Here is a 23017-nt window from a genome sequence, read left to right as displayed (position 1 = left end):
AAAAAAAATCTAAATTTTATCCATTTTAAATTCAGGCTGTAACACAACAAAATGTGGAAAAAGTCAAGGGTGTGAATACTTTCTGAGGCACTGTAGCAAACAAACCCAATCCAATTTTAATAGCACTAGTACAGACTCGTAAACAGGCAGGTGCGCGCACACACACACACCCACACACACACACACACGCCCTCTGATAAAGATGACTTTTATTTGTGATTCAGAGGACTTTGTTTGAACACCTGTGATTGACAGCGCACCACAGGACGTGTGCTAAATGTGTATTAAATAGACAAACACGAGACACTTAGGACGATGCCCATGTCAATAGACAAACTGGTATTTCTTTGTTGGGCAAACAGCTTAGATTACTGCACTTGCAAGAGCAGGTGTGTGACTTTGCTAGGCACAAGTGGGAAGTAGCATCACCAGAGAATGCATTTGCACACACACACACACACACACACACACATAACAACATGCTCAGATAGATAGCAGAACTCAAATACCATTAGATGTCATTGTACTATTCAGTATGAAGGTGGGAGAGTGGTATGAAGTTTCTGCTTCCTGGGAAGAGGCTGCAGAGGCAGTGATATACGTGTAATAGAACAGAACGCATTTTCCTATTCAGGTGTGAAGTGTATAAAAAAAACGATGTAAAGGCAGAAATATGAAAGAGTTAAAACAATGCATTGGATAGGTAGAGCAAATGGAATCATACACAACAGCTCTGAAGACAAGCCAGAGGACTGCGGAGAACTGGAGCTGGACAAGAGGAAACGTCCTGAAGGCCGCCTAAGGAGGGAGGTCTCAGTGGGGTTGTATCTGTTGTATCTTGCAGCAAGACAAAATCCCACTGAATACAACCCCACTGAGGCCTCCCTCCTTAGGCGGCCTTCAGGACGTTTCTTCTTGTCCCACTCCAGATTCTTGGCAAAAACCCTCACTGTTTGAACAATGTCATGTGAAATGTTATATAAAAATAAAACCCTTTAAAATGTAATTGTTGTACTAGTTTTTGTGCTAGTGAGAAGGTAATGAAATGGAGTAGTATTCTAACTAGCCTTCCCTGAATGGAAATAAAAGGTCATCACAGCTAAATGTTTGATCGTAGATGATGAGTTTAGGGTATTCATAAAACATCTCAGAGTAAGAGTGCTGATCTAGGATCAGGTCCACCCGCCCTGTCAATGTAAACGTATCCATTACTATCTAAAAAGGTCAAATTGATCCTATATCAGTACTCCCACTCTGAGCTGCTTTCTGAATACTCAACACTGGCCTGGAAACAGCTTGGACTGACTGACGTATGATTCAGGGACGGCGGTAGACCTCGGAGGTCTGGTTCTCCAGAGGAGATCTTTGAGGAGGGTGGTCTACTACTCCCAGGCAGTCCCCCTGCTCCTCAGCTCAACCCCTTGAGCCCCTTGAACTACGACCTTGTGGAATAGGTTGAGCTGCTGTGGCAGGGATTGAGGCAGCAGTTGGTGGTTTGTGGGGCTCGGGCTTATGGGGACTGGGCTATGTCCCCAAAGGCCTTCAAAAACCAACCAGGGAGACCCGAGCAGAGCCTCAATAACCAAATAAGATTAAGATTACCATTTTAGCCACTGCTACATTAAAAAGATGAAGCTAATGAGAGTGGCCCAGTGTCTCAATTCTACTACTTTGGATCTTCGGCTGATTAAAAATGATGGCCTTTTGTGAATACGCTCATAGAATTAGGCTTGATTCTGCTTTGTTGTTTCTGGTTTATTGTTCCTATTTCAATGTTTCAATATGTTCAGTATTATATGGCTCAAGTTCTTTTTTAATGGGTGTGTTTGGGAAATTATATTATCTATTTTCATTGAGACATGAGGTGCACAATTTCAAAATTTTAAGGATGGACTATCAAGGCTTTACATTGTACAAATATGCACACACACACATCCAAAATATCCTAGGGTTCGTTTTCCTTGTTCAAATAAATAGAACACCTTCCTCTAAACCTCAAATCTCACAAAAGACCCACAGAAATGGACTTAAAGCTTGTTATAGTACAATTTTTCCTGTTTGCTTTAGATAACAAATCTTCAGTTGACCCGAAGGTTTAAGGAAGCATTACAAATTAATCCCGGGTTTTAATAAGTCTGTCTTAAGCCAAGGGGTCTTTACCCCAAAAGAAAAGAAATAAAAGGGGGAGGGAGAAGAAAGGGATCGGAGGAAAATAAATATATTAAACCCTGTGATCACAGCCAGCTTTTCTTGTTTGTTATACCTCCGTTTTCCGTTTAATCCAATACTCACTAATCCAATTTGTCTATCGGGCTTCGACCCTAACTTCTCCTCATCTACGTTTTTTTCTCTACATGGCCGTTTGAAGTGACCACTCCTCGTTTCACAGTCTAACGGCTCACTGAAACAAACTGCAGACTAAGAGGTAGATGGATAGATTTCCAAAAAGAAAAGGAGAAGAAAAATTGGCAAACATGATCAGCTCATGACACAAACATAAAAGTAAGAGCTCGTTATGGACGAAGTCGAGCGGATTTCACCCTGAATATGCATGAAGAGCCATAATCAGATGTGGGGCAGTCACCCACTGAAGGAGAATATTGGAGAAGCACAAAGGGATTGATTTAATTACTTGAAGTGGGCCTGTGTTTGGAGGATTCTTGTTAAGAAGTGAGTGAAAAGGCTGGCAGTATCCTTGCGCTATTTCTGTGAAGGGGTTGGAGTTGGGGGCAGATGGTGGGGTATACCGAGGTAGTCTAGCTCCTTAAGTCACCAAAACTAATCTCGAGGTATAAAGCACTTGTGATTGAAAGGTTCTTCATTGCGAAATGGACATAGAGTGTTCATTGTTTAACATCAACCTGGATAACCGTTATCCAAGTTCTGCTCAATTATTTTCCCTTTATCCAGATCATTGTGTAATCTCTTAAAAAATGAGAAAAAGCTACATATGGCATTTTGACAGATGTTTGAGAATGTTATCCGTAATTACAGTGCCTTCAGAAAGTATTCACACCCCTTGACCTTTTCCACATTTTGTTGTGTTACGGCCTTAATTTAAAATGTATTAAATTGCGACTTTGTGTCACTGGCCTACACACAATACCCAATAATGTCAAAGTGGAATCATGTGTTTAGACATTTTTACAAATTAATTACAAATGAAAAGCTGAAAGGTTTAGGGTCAATAAGTATTCAACATCTTTGTTATGGCAAGCCTAAATAAGTTATTGAGTAAATATTTACTTAGAATTGTCACATAATAAGTTGCATGGACTCACTCTGTGTGCAATAATAGTGTTAACATTATTTTTAATGACACCTCATCTCTGTACCCCACACATACAATTATCTGTAAGGTCCCTCAATCGAGCACTGAATTTCAAACACAGATTCAACGACAAAGACCAAGGAGGTTTTCCAATGTCTCGCAAAGAAGGGCACATATTGGTAGATGGGTAAAAAAAAACAAAAAAAAAACAGACAATTAATATCCCTTTGAGCATGGTGAAGTTATTAATTACACTTTGGATGGTGTATCAATACACCCAGTCACTGCAAGATAGTTGCCGGAGAGGAAGGAAACTGCTCAGGGATATCACCATGAGGCCAATGGTGACTTTAAAACAGTTACAGACTTTAATGGCTGTGATAGGAGAAAACTGAGGATGGATCAACAACATTGTTGTAAACTCCACAATAGTAAACTAAATTACAGAGTGAAAAGAAGGAAGCCTGTACAGAATACAATTATTCCATAACATGCATCCTGTTTGCAATATATCACTAAAGTAAAACTGCAAAAAACTTGGCAAAGAAATTATCGTTATACAAAGTGTTATGTTTGGGGCAAATCCAACACAACACATCACTGAGTACCACTCTTCATATTTTTAAGCATGGAGGTGGCTGCATCATGTTATGGGTATGCTTGACATCGGCAAGGACTAGGGAGCTTTCCAGGATAAAAATAAATGGAATAAAGCTAATCACAAGCAAGATCCTTGAGGGAAACATGGTTCAGTCTGCTTTCCAACAGACACTAGGAGAGAAATTCACCATCCAGCAGGACAATAACCTAAAACACAAGGCTAAATTTACACTGGAGTTGCTTACCAAGACAACATTGAATGTTGAGTGACATAGTTACAGTTTTGACTTAAATCATCTTGAAAATCTATGCAAGACTCGAAAATGGCTGTCTAGAAATGATCAACAACCAACATGACAGAGCTTGAGGAAATATTTTACAATACAAAATGGGGATGCACGTTATATTGGTTAACATATCGGAATTGGCCGATATTAGCTAAAAATGGCAACATCGGCATCGGCCCAATGTCTAGTTTAACGCCGATGTGAAAAACTGATGTCAAAGCTGATGTGCATACTTATATAATGTAGGTACAGGACGAAAAGACGCCACGTAAAATGTTGCGCTACATGTGCAACACAGCATTCCTAACCTAGACCACAATGTCTGCTGTGTGGACTGAGCAGTCAACAAGTCGAGTAGTCATTTGAAAGAATAAGAACATTTCAGTGTGAATTTGCACGTGCAAGCCAAGTGCCACCACTACTATCAGTAGCACTGTCAAATATGTACAAAAAAGTCTACAAACAAGCAAACACCGGCCATGAACGATGTGTTTACAATACCGCGTTGGTAATAAAGCATTATTTGTTCGACCGCAACTTCTGAGGTAGCTAGCTAGCTTTAGCTTGGTACCTAGAAAGCAACAATACAACCAGCCTGAAAACAATGACCAGTAGAAACTTCAGTCATTTTCACTATTCTTAGAAATTATTTAGGAATCCTTGTGAGTAAGCATTAGCTAAGTAGCCACTTGTTGTTTGCCTATTGAAATGTAACTTCAGTTCAAGAAAATAAATAGCTAGCCAGCTACTTAAACCTGTTGCCCAAAGCTAACATTATAAGCAGCCAGCTAGCTTCTTCTGGCTAGTGAGGCTCGACCCGACCGGGTTATGTGTTGTGAAGCTAGCCACAATAAGGATTAGGCACAATAGTGGCGTTTGCGGTTTGCCTTCAACATAAAAGTACCTCTTTGAAAGTGATGCAGAAGGTTACAATTGGTGGAATCATGCCATATTTAGACTAGATAAAGTTAAACAAGGTTGGAATGTGAAGCAATGAAATGGGGTATCAGTCTACTCGGTGACACCCACAGAACACAACTGTGTGTTGTAGCTCTTATCACTGGACCGTGACTGTGTGAAATCACCTCCCAGTCAGCCTATTGTGTGTATTGACATTCATATTACACTGTGCAAATTTACCTAAGGATTGGGGATCAATGAAATGGGTAACAGTTTACTCAATACCCAATATATTTTTTCCCAACGTCCTACTCAGAGTTATCAGACTCCAAAACATCCATTGTTTTTCCTTGGGAATAGTGTTCAGTACACATAGTTTGACAATAAATGTGGCTCAATTCACAGTTGTTTCAGAGTCCCGCAAAAAGAGCTACGATGTGAATGCTCTCTGGGTGTCACTGGGTAGACTGATACCTCATGTCAATGATCCACAATCCATAGATTTGGCATGGGTCCCCAGATCCTTAAAAGGTTCTACAGCTGCACCATCGAGAGCATCCTGACCGGTTACATCACCGCCTGGTATGGCAACTGATCGGTATCTGACCGTAAGGCACTACAGAGGGTAGTGCGAACGGCCCAGTACATCACTGGGGCCAAGCTTCCTGCCACCCAGGACCTATATAATAGGAGGTGTCAGAGGAAAGCCCATAAAATCATCAGAGACTCCAGTCACCCAAATTATAGACTGTTTTCTCTGCTACTGCACGGCAAGCGATACCGGAGCGCCAAGTCTCGGACCAAAAGGATCCTCAACAGCTTCTACCCTGAAGCCATAAGACTGCTGAATAATTAATCAAATCGCCACCGGACAATTTACATTTACACCCCTCCCTTTTGTACACTGCTGCTACTCGCTGTTTATTATCTATGCATAGTCACTTCACCCCCACCTACATGTACAGATTACCTCTACTAGCCTGTACCCCCGCACACTGACTCGGTACCGGCTCCCCCTGTATATAGCTTCGTTATTGTTATTCTTATTGTCTTACTTTTTATTTTAGTCTACTTGGTAAATGTTTTCTTAACTCTTCTTGAACTGCACTGTTGGTTAAGGGCTTGTAAGTAAGCATTCCACAGTAAAGTCTACACTTGTTGTATTCGGCGCATGTGACAAATAAAGTTTGATTTGATAGGTAAGGCTGTACAGTGAAATAAGTATGCCCCCAATGCAATTCTAAAGTATAATACATCCAGTGTGATTTCAACAGATTTTTGTCAAATTAACAAATTATTGTCTTTTGTTAATTTTATATAACAACATTCCAACCTCGTTTAGCATGATCTATTAAATTATGGCATCATTCTATTATGTGTATTATGTGTATCACTGTCAATGACATGTTATTTTGAAGGCGAACCACAAAGTCCACTATTGTGGCTAATCCTTATTGTGGCTAGCTCCACATAAATGGGTCCAACCACCATTAATCAAATAAGAACTGTCTTATAAATTAGGGTTATTTAAGGTGATGAAACCTAGCTATAGAGTTAGTTAGCTAGCTAGCTATGTTTTTGGGGAAGAACATTGTTTGCGTCCATGAGCTAGCTAGCTAGCTTTTTTTAAGTGACCAGCACTGTAGGTGCGCGAGACAACTTTACCAGCATCATAGCATACATATCAATGAATCGTTGTGACATATGAAATACGAGTGATAGTGTAATCAATGCGTAATAACTATGTAAAACATTTATGAACGCGTAAAATAATTATGTGACAGTCATATTCAGATCCTGATTGGTCAACAAGCTTATTTGACACATCAAATAGTGTTATTTGACATGTATCTTTTTTGACAGACCCAAACGGCGTTCCATAGAAATCCTGATTGAGAATGAAAGACAGAACAAATGAACAACGAAACAGCACAGCAAGTAAGTGAAATAAATATGTTTTGATTGTTTTACTGGCAATGGGGACATACGTAAATGCCAACAAAATACTTTTTTGGTCAGTGTGGTGTGTGTGTGTGTGTGTGTGTGTAACCTTTATTTAACTAGGCAAGTCAGTTAAGAACAAATTCTTATTTACAATGACGGCCTACCCCGGCCAAACCCGGACGACGCTGGACCAATTGTGCGCCGCCCTATGGGACTCCCAATGGATGTTATACAGCCTGGATTCGAAACAGGGACTGTAGTGACGCCTCTTGCACGGAGACGCAGTGCCTTAGACCGCTGCGTCCGTGTATGTGTGTTAACTATTTAACTGTACTAGAATGCTTAAAAGGATGCTACATTTTTTTATATCGGTTATCGTATCGGTATCGGGGTTTTGGCAAGGAAAATATCGGATATCGGTATCGGCCAAAAATGTGATATCGGTGCATCACTAATACAAAATGTTTATCTTTAATTTTGTAGAAACTATGAGAATAGAAAGGATCAGAACTTTTGTGAAGCATCACAGCACAGTTGAAAATATATTGCAAATAGAAAGTGGATGGACATCAGAAATACATGGGAGAGGTTGAGGGTAGAGGAAGGACATGACTAAAAACAAACAAAATAGAACTATTGTCAAATAGATTATGTCCGTAAAAGGTATATAGTGTGTATAAGCTGGAAGTAAAAGCCTAAGTGTTGTTGTTCATTAGTTTACTCCAAATAGGGGAGGGGTGGTAGGGGTAGTGGAAAATAATAAAGGAAATATATTTTAAAAAGTTATGTATATATACAGTGAATTCGGAAAGTATTTAGACCCCTTGACTTTTTCCACATTTTGTTACGTTACAGCCTTATTCTAAAATGTATTACATTGTTTTTTCCCCTCTTCAATCGACACAAAAAACCCTATAATGACAAAAAAAAGGTTTTTAGACGTTTTTTCAAAGGTATTAAAAATAAAATCACATTTACATAAGTATTCAGACCCTTTACTCAGTACTTTGTTGAAGCACCTTTGGCAGCGATTACAGCCTTGAGTCTTCTTGGGTATGATGCTACAAGGTTGGCACACCTGTATTTGGCGAGTTTCACCCATTCTTCTCTACAGATCCTCTCAAGCTCTGTCAGGTTTGATGGGGAGCATCACTGCACAGCTATTTTCAGGTCTCTCCAGAGATGTTCGATCGGGTTCAAGTCGGGCTATGGCTGGGCCACTCAAGGACATTGAGAGACTTGCCCCGAAGCCACTCCTGCGTTGTCTTGGCTGTGTGCTTAGGGTTGTTGTCTTGTTGGAAGGTGAACCTTCGCCCCAGTCTGAGGTCCTGAGTGCTCTGGAGCAGGTTTTCATCAAGCATCTCTTTGGACTTTGCTCCATTCAGCTTTCTCTCGATCCCGACTAGTCTCCTAGTCACTGCCGCTAAAAAACATCCCCACAGCATGATGCTTCCATGTAGGGATGGTGGCAGGTTTCCTCCAGACGTGACGCTTGGCATTCAGGCCAAAGAGTTCAACCTTGGTTTCATCAGACCAGAGAATCTTGTTTCTCATGGTCTGAGAGTCTTTAGGTGCCTTTTGGCAAACTCCAAGCGGGCTGTCATGTGCCTTTTAATGATGAGTGGCTTCTGTCTGGCCACTCTACCATAAAGGCTTGATTGGTGGAGTGCTGCAGAGATGGTTGTCCTTCTGCAAGGTTCTCCCATCGCCACAGAGGAACTCTGGAGCTTTGTCAGAGTGACCATCGGGTTCTTGGTCACCTCCCTGACCAAGGCACTTCTCCCCCGATTGCTCAGTTTGGCTGGTCGGCCAGCTCTAGGAAGAGTCTTGGTGGTTCCAAACATCTTCCATTTAAGAATGATGGAGGCCACTGTGTTCTTGGAGACCTTCAATACTGCAGACAGATCTGTGCCTCACCACAATCCTGTCTCGGAGCTCTACGGACAATTCCTTTGAACTCATTGCTTGGTTTTTGCTCTGACATGCACTGTCAACTGTGGGACCTTATATAGACAGGTGTGTACCTTTCCAAATCATGCCCAATCAATTGAATTTACCACAGGTAGACTCCAATCAAGTTGTAGAAACATCTCAAGAATGATCAATGGAAACAGGATGCAACTGAGCTCAATTACGAGTCTCATAACAAAGGGTCTGAATACTTATGTAAATAAGTTAATTCAGTTTTTTATTTGAGATACATTTATTTGTAATAAAACATTTCTAAAACACTGTTTTGTCCAGGAAACGCAAGCAATGGACATTAGACCGGTGGAAATCTGTCCTTTGGTCTGATGAGTCCAAATTTGGGATTTTTGGTGTCCAAATGAGAGATTTTTGGTTCCAACCGCCGTATCTTTGTGAGACAGAGTAGGTGAACGGATAATCTCCGCATGTGTGGTTCCCACCGTGAAGCATGGAGGAGGAGTTGTGATGGTGTGGGGGCGCTTTGCTGGTGACACTGTCAGTGATTTATTTATAATTATTTATTTAGAATTCAAGGCACACTTAACCAGCATGGCTACCACAGAATTCTGTAGCGATACGCCATCCCATCTGGTTTGCGCTTAGTGGGACTATCATTTGTTTTTCAACAGGACAATGACCGAACAAACCTCCAGGCTGTGCAAGGGCTATTTGACCAAGAAGGAGAGTGATGGAGTGCTACATCAGATGACCTAGCCTCCACAATCACCTGACGTCAACCAAACTGAAATGGTTTAGGATGAGTTGGACCGCAGAGTGAAGGAAAAGCAGCCAGCAAGTGCTCAGCATATGTGGGAACATCTTCAAGACTGTTGGAAAAGCATTCCTCATGAAGCTAGTTAAAGTTATAGACTGATCATTTCTTTGTCAGTGGGCAAACGTACAAAATCAGCAGGGGATCAAATACTTTTTTCCCTCACTGTACATACATTTAGGCATACTCACACACACACACACACACACACACACACACACACACACACACACACACACACACACACACACACACACACACACACACACACACACGCGCGCGCGCGCACGCAAACACACACACACACACACACACACAGGAGGGGATTTTCCTCTTTACTAAAACCTTTCACTGTTTCAAATGATGTACTACAATGTAAAGTTGTTAGACCAGATTCAATTTAGTTCAACATTCTATACCTCTCTCCTTCAGTTTGTATAGCCCTAGTATACTACATAGGAAAAGGGAAAGAGGGTAAATGAATTCATTCATTCAAACATTTTTCATTTTTCTACGACCGAGAGAGATCGCTTTATTCATTTCCCTTTTCCTCCGGCCTCTACCTACCTTCTGTAGCTTTTGGCTTTGTCGAAGATGATGACAGATTCAAGGGTCTTTAGTGGGGAACCGAGCACTTGAGATTTTCCTGAGGGTGTAGTAGATGGGAGACCCCTGAGCAGAGCTCACCTGATAGAGCCCTGAGAGGTGTCTCATCAAAAGACCCCTTTTATCACATAAACCAGACAATGAGCGCAGGGAGACGATTCTAGGGGCTTGTGCTCAACAGGCACCGGTGACAACAGAACCCTTAATAATCTCATGACAAAAGCCAAAAGGCATCATCCTATTAACCAGTGTGCCTGGGCGCTAATATGAGCTACTGCCCAGGAGCCTTTCATAGGGCTCAGTGCTATTAAAGGGGGTCTAAAACAGCCAGCGGGAACCTAGGGCCCATTCACCTTTCATCTGCCAGGCTGTTGTTTGGCCCACTATAGCTGAGGCCGACTCAAGATGTTAGTGATCTCATTATGGTGCTTGTGAGAAACACCCGCCAAAATTTGACCATCTTCTCCCTTTTCTTTCTTTCTTTCTCTTTCTTTCTTTCCGATTTCAAATCTCAGGATAATTTCTTCTTTCTTCATCAGTGGCTCCAGTGCCTTGTGCACCCATAAATCGATTATCGGCAAATATGTCCATTTTTTGTAGAAGTTTAGTCATCCTTACCCCCTGTTGCACCTCTTTCTTATCTTTTCTTTTCATGGAGGGAATATTCAATGAACAGTCCGAGCCTGAAAAGCAAGCCGCCACCGAGAGTCCCGGCTCCACAAAAAAATGTTCCGATTTCTCATTTAGTTGTCTTTATGCTGCTAGCGCCATGTGGTCCTTGAAGGTGTTGAAAACATGGGAAGCGCCGGAGGGATCAGAGCGGCCTCATTAGCATCGGCTCAGAATTGGAGTGGCCGGGGCTGTATGGCGAGGCCTACTCCTCCGCTGGGTCCGAGACAGCCGCCAGTGGTGCGCCTTGCCTTCGTCCCTCATTGTGCTTTTGTGTCCTTTCAAGTTCTTTTTTTGTCATGTCGTCTGGGTTGTTTTCCTAAGACCCGAGGTTGCCAAAAGGATCATGGGAAAAAAACAATAACATCATCGCCTTCCTGTACTTTGACTGCGTTCTTAATGAGAAATTCCTTGGGTTTTGTTTCCAAATTATTAAAGAAGTCCCTTTCAGTGAATGCTTGTGGCTCCTCTTCACACCATTTTGCGATATATGGTCCTATAGCCTTATGTGTATCATAAAGAGAAGCCAAGATCAGTCAAAATTGCCAACGGTGCAAGATGGACAAGCATGGCCGAAGGTCTATTCCAAAGGGTCCAATATCAGACAAAATACGAGGCAGGTTTGCAGGCAAAGCAAGATAAATGTGAGAAGCCGTGTTAACATAGGCCTACCCGTGCAAATATATAAACTTACCTTCGAATAGCTTGACAGAACTCTTATTTATTTAACGCAGACAGCATATTGACGTCAATATTTGTGAGGGAGATAGGACGATGGAGGTGTACATTGCCAAGCATCATTTTGTTAACCTTTTCAAGTTGTGGTGAAATGTGAAATGGATAAAGGTCTCAGTGGAAGGGTTTATCTACTAAATCCTGGTGGTTGGCCCAGCTATCTTGGACAATGACCCCAAAGAATGTCAACAGCTCATTTCCACAAGAGCTGGGAGGGAGCTATAATCTGCTGCTGCTCAAAAGCCCATATCTCAAACACTGAATTAAAAAAAAACGTTCTGGTATCGTTATGCAGGCCATCTCCTCTCCCCTTGACAATCTGCATTTGATTGAGCAGCATTAGCTCCAGGTGAAAATAAAAAAAAAGGCTTTAAAGTCACCAGACATGACATGCATCAATACAGGGTTCATTCCCTTTCCTATCTTTATCTGTAATACACAATCTATGTTCTCAGAAGTTAACGATTTTTTGGGCCTTTAAAGGCTAACATTTCTGAATGATTATTACAATAATGTTTCATCAATGTTTACAGCAAATCAAATAAATAGGATTCCCAGCATTAGAACTGCTGTCCCCTGAACACCATTACAAAAGGCATGCCACCACCACCATCAGAGAGAAAGTGCACGGAGGACGGAGGGATGAGGCAAATCCAAAAACACTTAAAAATTGTCATTAGTGTCGAGCAACATCCTTTCATTAGCGAGTTTATCAGAGCAACCAGCCATAGGAGGGAGGTTCATGCACCCTTGAGCACAAAGACTCAAGTTGTTCTACATTTACAGAATCATTTAACTTATTTTAATTATTCTTTAAATTACAATTGCAAATAAAGTCGCCGCCTGTGGTTATGCATGGCCTGGAAAAAGAGCAACATTTTTAATGATTACTTTCCTCGTTCCTAACTAATCTCCGAGGGGGAAAGAAATGAATGAAAAAGGGGCGATTTCTCTGTCTGCTACTTTAGTGGAGAGGCCATCAGTCGTCAGCTACACGGACTGCTCAGGACCAGATGTCGCAGAACTGACCAACAATTGGGCCTAAAATAGAGGGAGGGTGGGGGGAAGGGAGGAGGCTCGAATAAATTAATTGCTAATTTCTCAGTCTTTGATGGAATTAGGCTCACTCCTTTCCCCCATGTGCTGTGTGAATGTCCATGCGTTAAACGTTTCTTCTTCTTCTTTCTTTCTCCCTCTCTCCCCCTCTGCTTTCTTGACGGTTAAGGGCCACCCAGAGGAGAGCGAGTGATGCAAAACCGAGGAGTAATCCCTCTGTTTATCTCGGCTTCGAGGCTCGGCCCCAACCCTGCTTCTATTATCCCACGGATTTAAGGCAAACTTTCATTTATTGGCTGGCCTCAGTTTTCTATCCAACTCTGTTGCCTGAGCTCGGACCCCCCCCCCCCCACCCCTATTCCAATGGATTTGCATAGAGCAACAATGCATGTTGCCGGGGCACTGATTAGTCAGCGGTGGGACGACGCTCCTCGTATGCGTGGTTTGCCCAGACACACATGACTATGGAAGAATGTTGGGCTCCGGGGGGGAAGAAGCAGCACCTGCGTGACATATCTAGGCCCGGCCAGCCACCAGATTAGGCCTCCCTCTGCCTCAGCCAACCAGATGCAGCAAGAGTTTGGAAACGTTGGCTAGATTGACACCAATAGTGATCAAGTAGACTTAATGCAACTCTGTCTATAAGCCTCTGATCACAACTGGCTAATGACTATACACTACTTTTGTCAATTTCTAGCAAACAAATACCTCTTCAAAGCAATTCTACTACTACAACAAATTTGAGTTTAGCTCACACGTATTCCTCAGAAAGGTGGTTCTACTGATGCTCATCTGGCCGTGGCTTGTGAGAGGGTCCATGGGAGAGTGTATTGGGGACGGTGGCCATATGTTGTGTAGGGCCCTTGGTGTGAGGCTGCAGACTATTAATTCAACAGTGCTCCAGATGAGTGCTGACAGAACGGCAGGGAACACAATGTAAAGATAGGCCTGCAGAGACCTGAATGTAAAAGCCTCTTCACCCTGCAGGTAAATAAGACTCAGACCACCCATCCCCACACCCAAACAAACAGGCCTTATCGCTCTCCTAGCACAAGCCATACACTTCCCATCGCACTACAGATGCACAGAGAGAAAAAGAGTGGGGAAAAGAGAGAGTTGGAAACGAGTGGAGGAGAAAGAGAGAAGTGAACGAGAGGAGGAAGAAGAAGACATGAAAAGAGGAGCGAAAACAGAGGTGAAAAGACATTAAGGAAAAGAGCGATAGAGCGAGAGTGCAAGCAAGCAGAGAGGTGGAAAGAAGAGATAGCTAGTCAGTCAGTTCTACTACAGTCTGTTGACAGTACCGATTTAATTAGCATAATTGGCTCCGCCTCCCCCATTAGCACCAGGCTGTTTGGCTCCCCAGGGCATGTGTTAGAACAAATTTGAGCAGTGTCATATTGCACGCGTTTCAGCAGGGCCGACAGGGTTAGCCTCACATTAGCTTAATGAATGAATCTGCCGTGCTAATGGCTGCGCTAACACCATTAGTCTACGGCAAAGCATCTGGAGGAAGAATTCCAACAGGGAGTTTTTTTTTCCTTTTTCCATCTCCTTGAATTGTTTAGAGATAGCTAGGGGAAGGCAAAAGCTCTTCCCAAAATACAAGAGGGTAATTTCCTTCCCTATTACCTTATCTCTTATGTAATGTGCTGGTTTAACTGGTATTAGCTGCTTGTTGCACCAACATGGGCCTGGCTCGAAAGGCAAGGTACCTGGTGCTATACTTATCAAATGGGGAGAGGGGGGGAGGGGAGGGGGGGGGGGGGGCAACACCTAAAATAAATAACTTGAATGTTAACTGTTAAATTTAAGTAATAAATATAGTTTAACATTTGGCCTGCTCACCAAGAATAGCCTTGCAAAACAAAGATGTGAATATGTTTACAAGAAAACGATCAATTGCATTACAATTCCTGGAGTCTGGATGTCTATCAGTCAAAATCCACTCTAGGCTAAAGGAAATAACAACTACTTAAGGAATGGAATGGCTAGTTTAGCAAGTCAATGAAGGGGCATCATTAGCAGGCTCCCAGTCATTGACCATTAACTGATATGAGCGTCTTGATCAGTTTACATGTCAATGGATCCCTTGATGGACCACATAAATCAAATTCAATTACACTGTCAAATACATAATTTGTAAACAAAATGATGATCAATTTGGCAAAGTTACCCTGTCCTCACCTAATGATACACTATGCTTTGGCTTCTTCTACTTTAGATGTGGCAGAATGTGTAATCCTTCTCCCAAAAAACACTGAGGAAACAAATGTGGATTCAATGAACGGACTATCAAGATTAGGAAAACAGTATCACCTTTCAATTGATTAAAATGAGGGTGCTAATGGGTTCGTCAATACACATGGACTGTTCATAAAGCACATCAATACTATGGGGGGGAATGTTAGCCTGCTTTTTATATAAAACATTGGAGACTTGAACAAAATGCTCTGGATTGTTGTTAACAGTGATCCTTTGCCAAACAGATTTGATAGACATTGAAAACCCTAGTATGAAATTCCTATCTATGACAATATGGTCAATTCTGAAGAAGATGCTGCAAGATTAAAAGATGAAGAATCCTGTCACAATAGTTCCATTAAGATGATACAATGAGCTCCAATCACTGTCCTATTTTTGGCAATGTGCTGTTACCATGCCAAAATTCCACCAGCTTATTGCTGACATCAATATTCAGCAGCTGAAGAAAGCCTCACATGCAATGCAAGGTCCTTATGATAAGGGTTGGTTGGCTTGCTATATCAAAATATCAATATAATTTTTCTCAGTTGGCTCTATCGCTTCTAAGCACCCCCAAAATACCCGCCCCCACCACCACCTGCCCCCGTACGCTACGGATCCCTCCCAGTCCCAGTCCCACCCCCTCCAGCTCCCCTCCCATTCCACCAAACCAATGCTTTTTATCTGCAGATTTTCAGACAATGCCTGGAGGATCCCGTTGCCTAATCTTCTCTATCCCCCATCCCTTTATCCCACTGTTAAAGAATGTTTGAAAAGGGTGACATCGAAACTAAAAAAAGAAGAGTGAAAAAAATCACAGCAACATCTGTGGTAAAATGGGTTCGGGAGGATGGATGGGTGGGGAGGGGGGGATGGGTGGAGAATTTGCAAATAAACAAATAAAACGGCTTTCGTTCTAGATTATATAATTTGCGTATTGCATTCCGTGTGAAATGCTGGCGTTTGTGGAGTTTGTGTGTCCGCCAAACAATGCTGAAGTAATACCAAAAATACCAAACCCTATTAATCTTACTAAATGTCATTCCAGTGAATATAAAACATACTTCTTCAAACTTCTACAGTTCTATTAACACGTCTATATGTTCATCTCTTATGTTGTCTGTCTGTATGATTTTCCCTTCTAATTTTAATAAATTCACAATTCGATATTGGTATCTCCTTCTAACAAAACATTATCAAATCATTAGACAAAATGAGCATCTATAAACATTCTGTAATTTCATCTCCAACTTTGCCTGTTAATTAAGGAGTTTTTAAATATCGAAAAAAAAAGAATTCCAAAAAAGCTCCCCCCAACAATGTCAGCATTATTTAAAAACAAAATGGTGACACAGATAAATGAATACAAAACAAATCAACTGAAAATCCCAGGCAGGCAAAAATATGTCAAATATCTAGTTAATGCCCAAATAAACAAGTAGCTATGTCAGCCCTGCACTTCACATCACAGACCTTCTTCCACTCACAACTTGGAAGGGTATTATGTTTAAAACACTTTATTCCTCCCTTACTTCGGATAGATTATACTAGTTATCCCATTAAAGTTCAGTAAAAATGCCATTCTTGTGTCTTTAAGCTCTTGCATAGGAGGTCAATAAGACTAGCCTCCGCTTACAAGACTGGCCTGGGTGTAATCTGTGCCGAACTTACATTAATTAAATGGTAAGCTTCTTTAGCAATACGTTCCTAAAGGAACTTGGCTGATAATATACTTAAAGCTGGGTGCGGGCTGTTTGTTTCAGAGCCAGCAGACATTTAGCCATGCGTCTCACGTACGGCGGCTTAAACCTTTGGCTAAAACCAGGGACTTGACAATGAGCACGCCGGCTGGCACAAGAAGTGCATTTTCAACTTATCAAAGCAAAACATATTCGTGCTCAATATATGTATTTTTTCTCATGTAGTTGTTATTTTACATAATATTCACAGTTTAAATTGTGAGAACGAATGCAAAAAACAAACAGAATTTAAATAAATAAGGATAGAAAGTAAAAACCTGAGAGTCATCTAGGAAACTTTTAAGTTGAGGGCCTGTGTAAAATTTTATTAATATAAGTGTTTTTATTTTATTGCATATAGAGGTTAGGACATGTCCGTCTACCATGAAAGGTTTGCTGTGTGTGTGTGTGTGTGTGTGTGTGTGTGTGTGTGTGTGTGTGTGTGTGTGTGTGTGTGTGTGTGTGTGTGTGTGTGTGTGTGTGTGTGTGTGTGTGTGTGTGTGTGTGTTTGTGTGTGTGTGTGTTTCTGTAGTAAAAATACAATCCCCCAAATCTGGCATTTAGCAAATTCAACTATTGTTTTGTTATCACAATTATGAATACCTCTAATAGTATTATTTCCCAGTGCTATTTTCCAGTAACCCCTGATGAAAGACTAACAAGTTAATTAAATATGCTGGCTGCTCTGAGCTCTCTGGTGAGCATCGTTAAGGCACTACTGTAATTAACGGTAGTTAGAGAGGGAATTCCCCAACCAACGATTAGGAAATTGAACTATTACCAATTACTATTTAATATGGAGGACAACAAAAGCAGCCACAATACCCTTAAAGGGCAATTGTGCAAAAACCTACTTAATTATGTAAAGTAGAATGTTAAATCACTCAACTTAGCCCTGAATCAAAAACCTCATACCGTCATCTTTTTTTTATATCATATTCATGCAGGCAGAAAAATAGGTTTAACTGTGATACACAACTTTGTTTCTGCCAAACTACACCTCAACAGTCATGGATGGAGGAAAGACCTAAATAAAAGTCTGACTTTCTTCTATGATGAGTCTCTGTTCTGAGCCCACTCCCCATGGCAGCACCCCCTGCCTGCTCTCTCTCCAAAGAGCCTCCACTCCCCTGCGGTCTATCAAATATCACCCCTCACAAATCAATTTTACACATGATCGCCCCCTCCCTCACTCCTCCTGCTGCCCCGCCCGCCGGCCCCTCCCCACTAATTAAGTGGCGAAATTAGCATATATATGATATCAATGGTAAACATCACTCGGCTGGTAATTCACAAACGCTCCTGGATAATGGGAGGGTTGAACACCTATTAACCCTGTGCCACTTCACTGGGGCAGGTAGGGAAATTCCCTAACCTTGCTGTATCTCCCCGAGGAGATACTAAGGATGGCTCCTAGGATCTGGCATAGCATTGGCTGTAATGATTTCAATGATGTATCTTCACAAAATTGAACACTGTCATGTAAATTCGGTAGTTGAACTGAATCAATTACAATTGTTCTACTATGTTTTCTTAACACAATAAACCACATTTAAAGCAGCTGCAATTGTTTCATTTTAACGATGAACATTAATAACTCTCACACAGACACACACACACACACCAATGTGTTTTGATAGTAAATCACGCTGGGGCTAGGGTGCGTGACTAATGAGGCGAGCTGCAGTGTGACACAGGCAGTTATCAGGCCCTATGCAACCTACAACATAACAACAGCAGTGGCCCTTAGCATAGGAACAATCACCAATGGAGGGCGGAGGAGGGTTCTCCCCAAGCCCCATTCTCTTGCCTCCAGGGGCATGGGGATACCCATTCCTCCTGGGGACAGGGAAGCTGTTTATCCTCCTCCTTTAGCCCTAAAACCCCACAAAGAAACATTCAAGGCCCTAAGACTTTGCATAGAATCGGGCTGTGTATCTCGGGGGAAAGGGAACTACAGTACATCTAAATATAACACCATCAACATGGTGACAAAAAACGGCAACAAAAAGAGCTTTGTCCTTATTTAGAGCACAAAGAGAGAGACAGAGAGAGACAGAGAGAGCGAGAGGAAGACTTCGATCTTCAGCCTGCTGGGATTTGACAGCAAAAAAAAAATATTCTACATTTAAAATCAATTAACTGGCAGCCTGTCCCCCACACACAATCCTGGGGGCATCTTCAACCAAATCGTCCCTTTCCAAAAAGGTCACGGTCAACACGACTGCTCCGTGAGCTGCACCGAGGAGTGGGATTAGGCCTTGTTCCTGAGCTTTGCTGCTCTTTAATCTAAAACCATAATATACACTGCAACCTTCCCCGGCAGTCAGTTGCTCATCGGCATAGGAGATAAACCTCTGGCTCAAGCGCTCGGGTGCCAGAGGCCACTCAAACAAATGGTATTTGTTTAAATTCCCCCAAGCCCTCTGGAGGCCTAATGATGCAAACACCACAGAGTAGTGGAGCAATCTGAGGGGGTTAAGAACGTCCAGTGTCTACACAGGAACAGGCGTGAATCATATCACTCAGGGGTGCCTCTTGTAATGATATGCACAGTCTTCAATTGGAGGTATTGAATATCATTCAGAGGGGATCATGAAGACCATGCATATGATACTGATATGATCCTCTGTTGATTGGGTGGAAAATGGGTTGACTGGGTCCAGGATTCGTGTATGATGTTAGGGAGAGTTAAAGACATCATCAGCTGGGTCTGCTGGGATCCACAGGAAAGTGATGCAAAGGCTCCAGAACAATCAATAGAATAATCCAGGTGGCTAGTAGGTGATAATAACAGGAAAGCCGTGTCCCAATTGGTCCAATCCAAGACACTTAAAAGGATAGTAAAACTAAAATAAAGTTGTACCTTTTTTTTTAGACTTACCTTGGTGTTGTCCAGACAGTCAGCAATCCGGAAAATATAGGATTGGTAGTAGTCCAAAACTGGCCCAATCCAAGAGTTTAAACTGGTCCAAAACTGTCCCAATCCAAGAGTTTAAACTGGTCCAAAACTGGCCCAATCTAAGAGTTTAAACTGGTCCAAAACTGGCCCAATCAAAGAGTAAAAACGGGTTAAAAAAACTGGCCCATACAGCAGACTGCGCTAACAAAAAGAGCAGAGTGTGGATGCCGGCTGTGTAGTGGCAGGCAGATTGGCAGAGCAGTGTGTTAACGGTGATTGACGAGCGGTTAATGATGACCATCCACCGTGTTGGAGTCTGAGGTAGAATGGCCAGGGGTTACCAAGGTCACTGGTAAGGGCTCCCCAGTCAAAGAGCTTGTTCAGGACAACCAATAACGACTAATTAACAAGCTGATACTGTCAGTCAATGCGTCTCTATTTCAATGGGAAGGAGGCCAGAGACAACGTCAAAAATAGAGCTAGTGAGAAATCATTTTCTCTGCTCTCTCTCATTACAGCCACCTTTTTGTGATGTACTGAGGGAATATTATCCCGGATAGTGACAGTCAAAACAACACTAAACAAGAGCGAGATGGTCAAAATAAAACATGATCAGGGAAACGGGCCAAGTCTCCAAGCTGAATGCTAAACAGGGCTGGTCATGGTTATGAAGATTGGTCGTTCTTCTGTACCACCGGTCTGGTTTGGTCATGGGCGAAGTGTCGTTAATCCCTTTCTGTGTGAGCCCAGGGATTCCCACTTTGCCTTAACGATGTAAACAAAGATGGCCGACAAGAAATTCAATAAACATGCCCAGGGTGCGTTTGGGAGGAAGGAGGTCATTCATTCCACAAACCAAAAGGTTGTTCATTCAGCACAAGGACTGCTGTTGAGAAAGGCCCTCTTGACTTACCGTACTCTTATAAAGGTCTTCCATAAAATAGCAACTGCTGACAGAAAGTTATCTTCTTCGAACATCCCAAGAACTTCACATGAACAAAGACAATGACAAACACAATTGTATAAAGCACAGACCAATGAATGCACACTAAAAACAACACTTCAGGAACATAATACACAGGAGCATTATACTATATAGGTAAGACAGTCCTTGTATTCATCTTGCCAGTAAGACCTAACATTTAGATGTGATGTGATTAATAGCCATGCCAATACTATGTATAAGAAATATGTTCACATATATAACACTTAAAGCTGCCATATGTAACTTTTTGGGCGACCCAAGCAAATTCACATAGAAATGTGTTTTATAGATCTGTCATTTGCATTGAAAGCAAGTCTAAGAAGTGGTATATCTGTTTTATGTGCACTATTTATAGGCTTCCCGTTCTTACATTTTTTTTTTTTTGCTTACTTTCGATTTTGTACACCAGTTTCAAACAGCTGAAAATACAATATTTTTGGTTATGAAAAATAGATTTCACTGCGGTTTAGATGGTCCCAATGATTCTCTGCACTATACTTTCTTGTTAAGTCATATAAACTGAAATTAGGCGAACCATTATAATTTTTACAACCAGGAAATGGACTATGCAGAAATCACTCTTTAAATGTACTTTCCTTTTATGACATGTTGCTACATTGTCCTTACAATAGTCATAGACCAGTGGAGATTGACACACACCATTCTCTTTCTCTGTGACTTTCCAGAAACCACAGCGGAGGAGGGGGGCTTTGGAAGCTCGTTGAAATCCAAAGCAATTTAGCTCTATCTTTTTAGAGCTTAACAATACAAGCACAGAAAACTAATTAGGTACATTTCGCCCATTTCCATGTTAATGTTTTGTTTGTTGCCATTGTTTGGCCACACAATGGGCCCAGATGCTAATGAGGGAGTCCCAATAACAGGGGCCTAATGGGCTGGCCGCTCATGGCCATTAGCCCAGAGGCTCTGGTGGTGCAACCCTCCCCTCGGGGAGCAACGGATGCATTTTAAGGCCTAGCTGGGGCTTAACGAAGGCAGGTTACAACGCATAGACAGAGAGAAACCCAACCGTCAACAAACCCCTCTGTCTTGTGGGGGCCTGAATGACACTAGTTCATCTTTCGCTGATCAGATAGGAGTGATTGTGCATTTGTGTTGGTGCATGAGTGTGTGTGTGTGAGAGAGACAGAGGGTGTGTGTGTGTGTGTGTGTGTGTGTGTGACAAATAGTGTGGGGAGTGTGCTTGTGCATTAATTCTCACTTATCACCACTTCCTTTCAACGCAAACATACACGTCACCTGTTCTCACCGGGTCTAAGACTAATGGCAAACAAGAGCAAAGCTTATTGCAAACAAGCACTTCATGGACAGTAGGTCTGAAATGACACTCACCCAAGCAGTCTTCTTGTCGCTGTGTGTGACCGTGCCACCGACAATCCTGCAACAACGAAAATAAGCGCAAATGGTTATATCGCTCTGAGATCAACATCTAAAGCATTTAGAATTTGAATTGCTAATACATGTTTTGCCTTCGGTGAAGAACAGGTAGAATGACAATAGTTGCTAAAGGTTTGTGTCCGTATTGAAGTGTCACTCTATGTAAATATACAGCACATCTTTAAAGAGGAAAAAAAAAAAACGTCTATGAAAAACAGCCAACCTCTCATCCCTCTGAGCCTTTTGAAGCGCGTATTGTCATGGAGTCGAGCCGGTGTGCATGTTTCCCCATCGGTAACGTAGCCTCGGCGCGGCTGTCGAGGTGTCAGCTTTAAAAAAAATGCGAAGCCTCCTGTGAAGCTAATAAGGTGCTAATCCCGGGCCTCCGCTCCCCCCTCCGGCCCGCGGAGGCGCGGTGAACACCGAGGGTGAGGCGCGGGGAGAGGGAGACGAGCCACCGCTTATCGCTGCTCTCCAGACAGTGGCCCCAGATCAATGCAGGCGCGGCACGATCAATGCATCTGATAAGGAATTAAGACGGGGAAATAAACTGTACATGTTATCGGGGAACTCGGTACACGGCCTAATTATGATGTGGCGTGTGTGTGTGCCGATGATATGGCGGCGGGACGGCGGGGGGGGGGGGGATGAGGCTGGAGGGGTTACAGGGGGCTGGGGGTAGACAACATGGAGGCAAATGGTAGGGGTGGTTGTGCATTCATGATGCACACTCTTCATGAGGAACAGAACAAACATTTTACAGAGGGAATGTGATTTGTAATGTCACACGAGGGAAGACTGGGTCCCTCAACATAGAGATCTGAGAAACATGATTAAGAAAATGAACAGTGCTCTCTGCAGTAGAGCGAATTCAGTCAACAATGTACCAAATGAGCTTTGGCAACAACCCCCAAAACAACGCAAAGAGGTGCAATGTGGGG

At 42.3% G+C, this 23017-nt stretch overlaps 1 protein-coding gene across 1 annotated transcript in view; it reads right to left on the bottom strand.

Annotated features, from left to right (window-relative positions):
* LOC110493725 (homeobox protein OTX1 B) overlaps window positions 1-22495 on the bottom strand; it is a 44001-nt gene extending 21506 nt beyond the window's left edge. The window contains exons 1-2 of the mRNA XM_021568145.2: window positions 22300-22495; window positions 22032-22077 (exon numbers count right to left, since the gene is read on the bottom strand). The gene's annotated coding sequence lies outside the window, so the exon portion shown is untranslated. The remainder of the gene's footprint in view (window positions 1-22031; window positions 22078-22299) is intronic.
* Window positions 22496-23017: the final 522 nt, after the last annotated feature.

The sequence above is a fragment of the Oncorhynchus mykiss genome, chromosome 17 (genome assembly GCF_013265735.2).
Source record: "Oncorhynchus mykiss isolate Arlee chromosome 17, USDA_OmykA_1.1, whole genome shotgun sequence".
In the NCBI taxonomy this organism is placed as follows: domain Eukaryota; kingdom Metazoa; phylum Chordata; class Actinopteri; order Salmoniformes; family Salmonidae; genus Oncorhynchus; species Oncorhynchus mykiss.
Note: the sequence above shows the minus strand (reverse complement) of the source record. Positions and strands in the feature narration are given on the sequence as shown.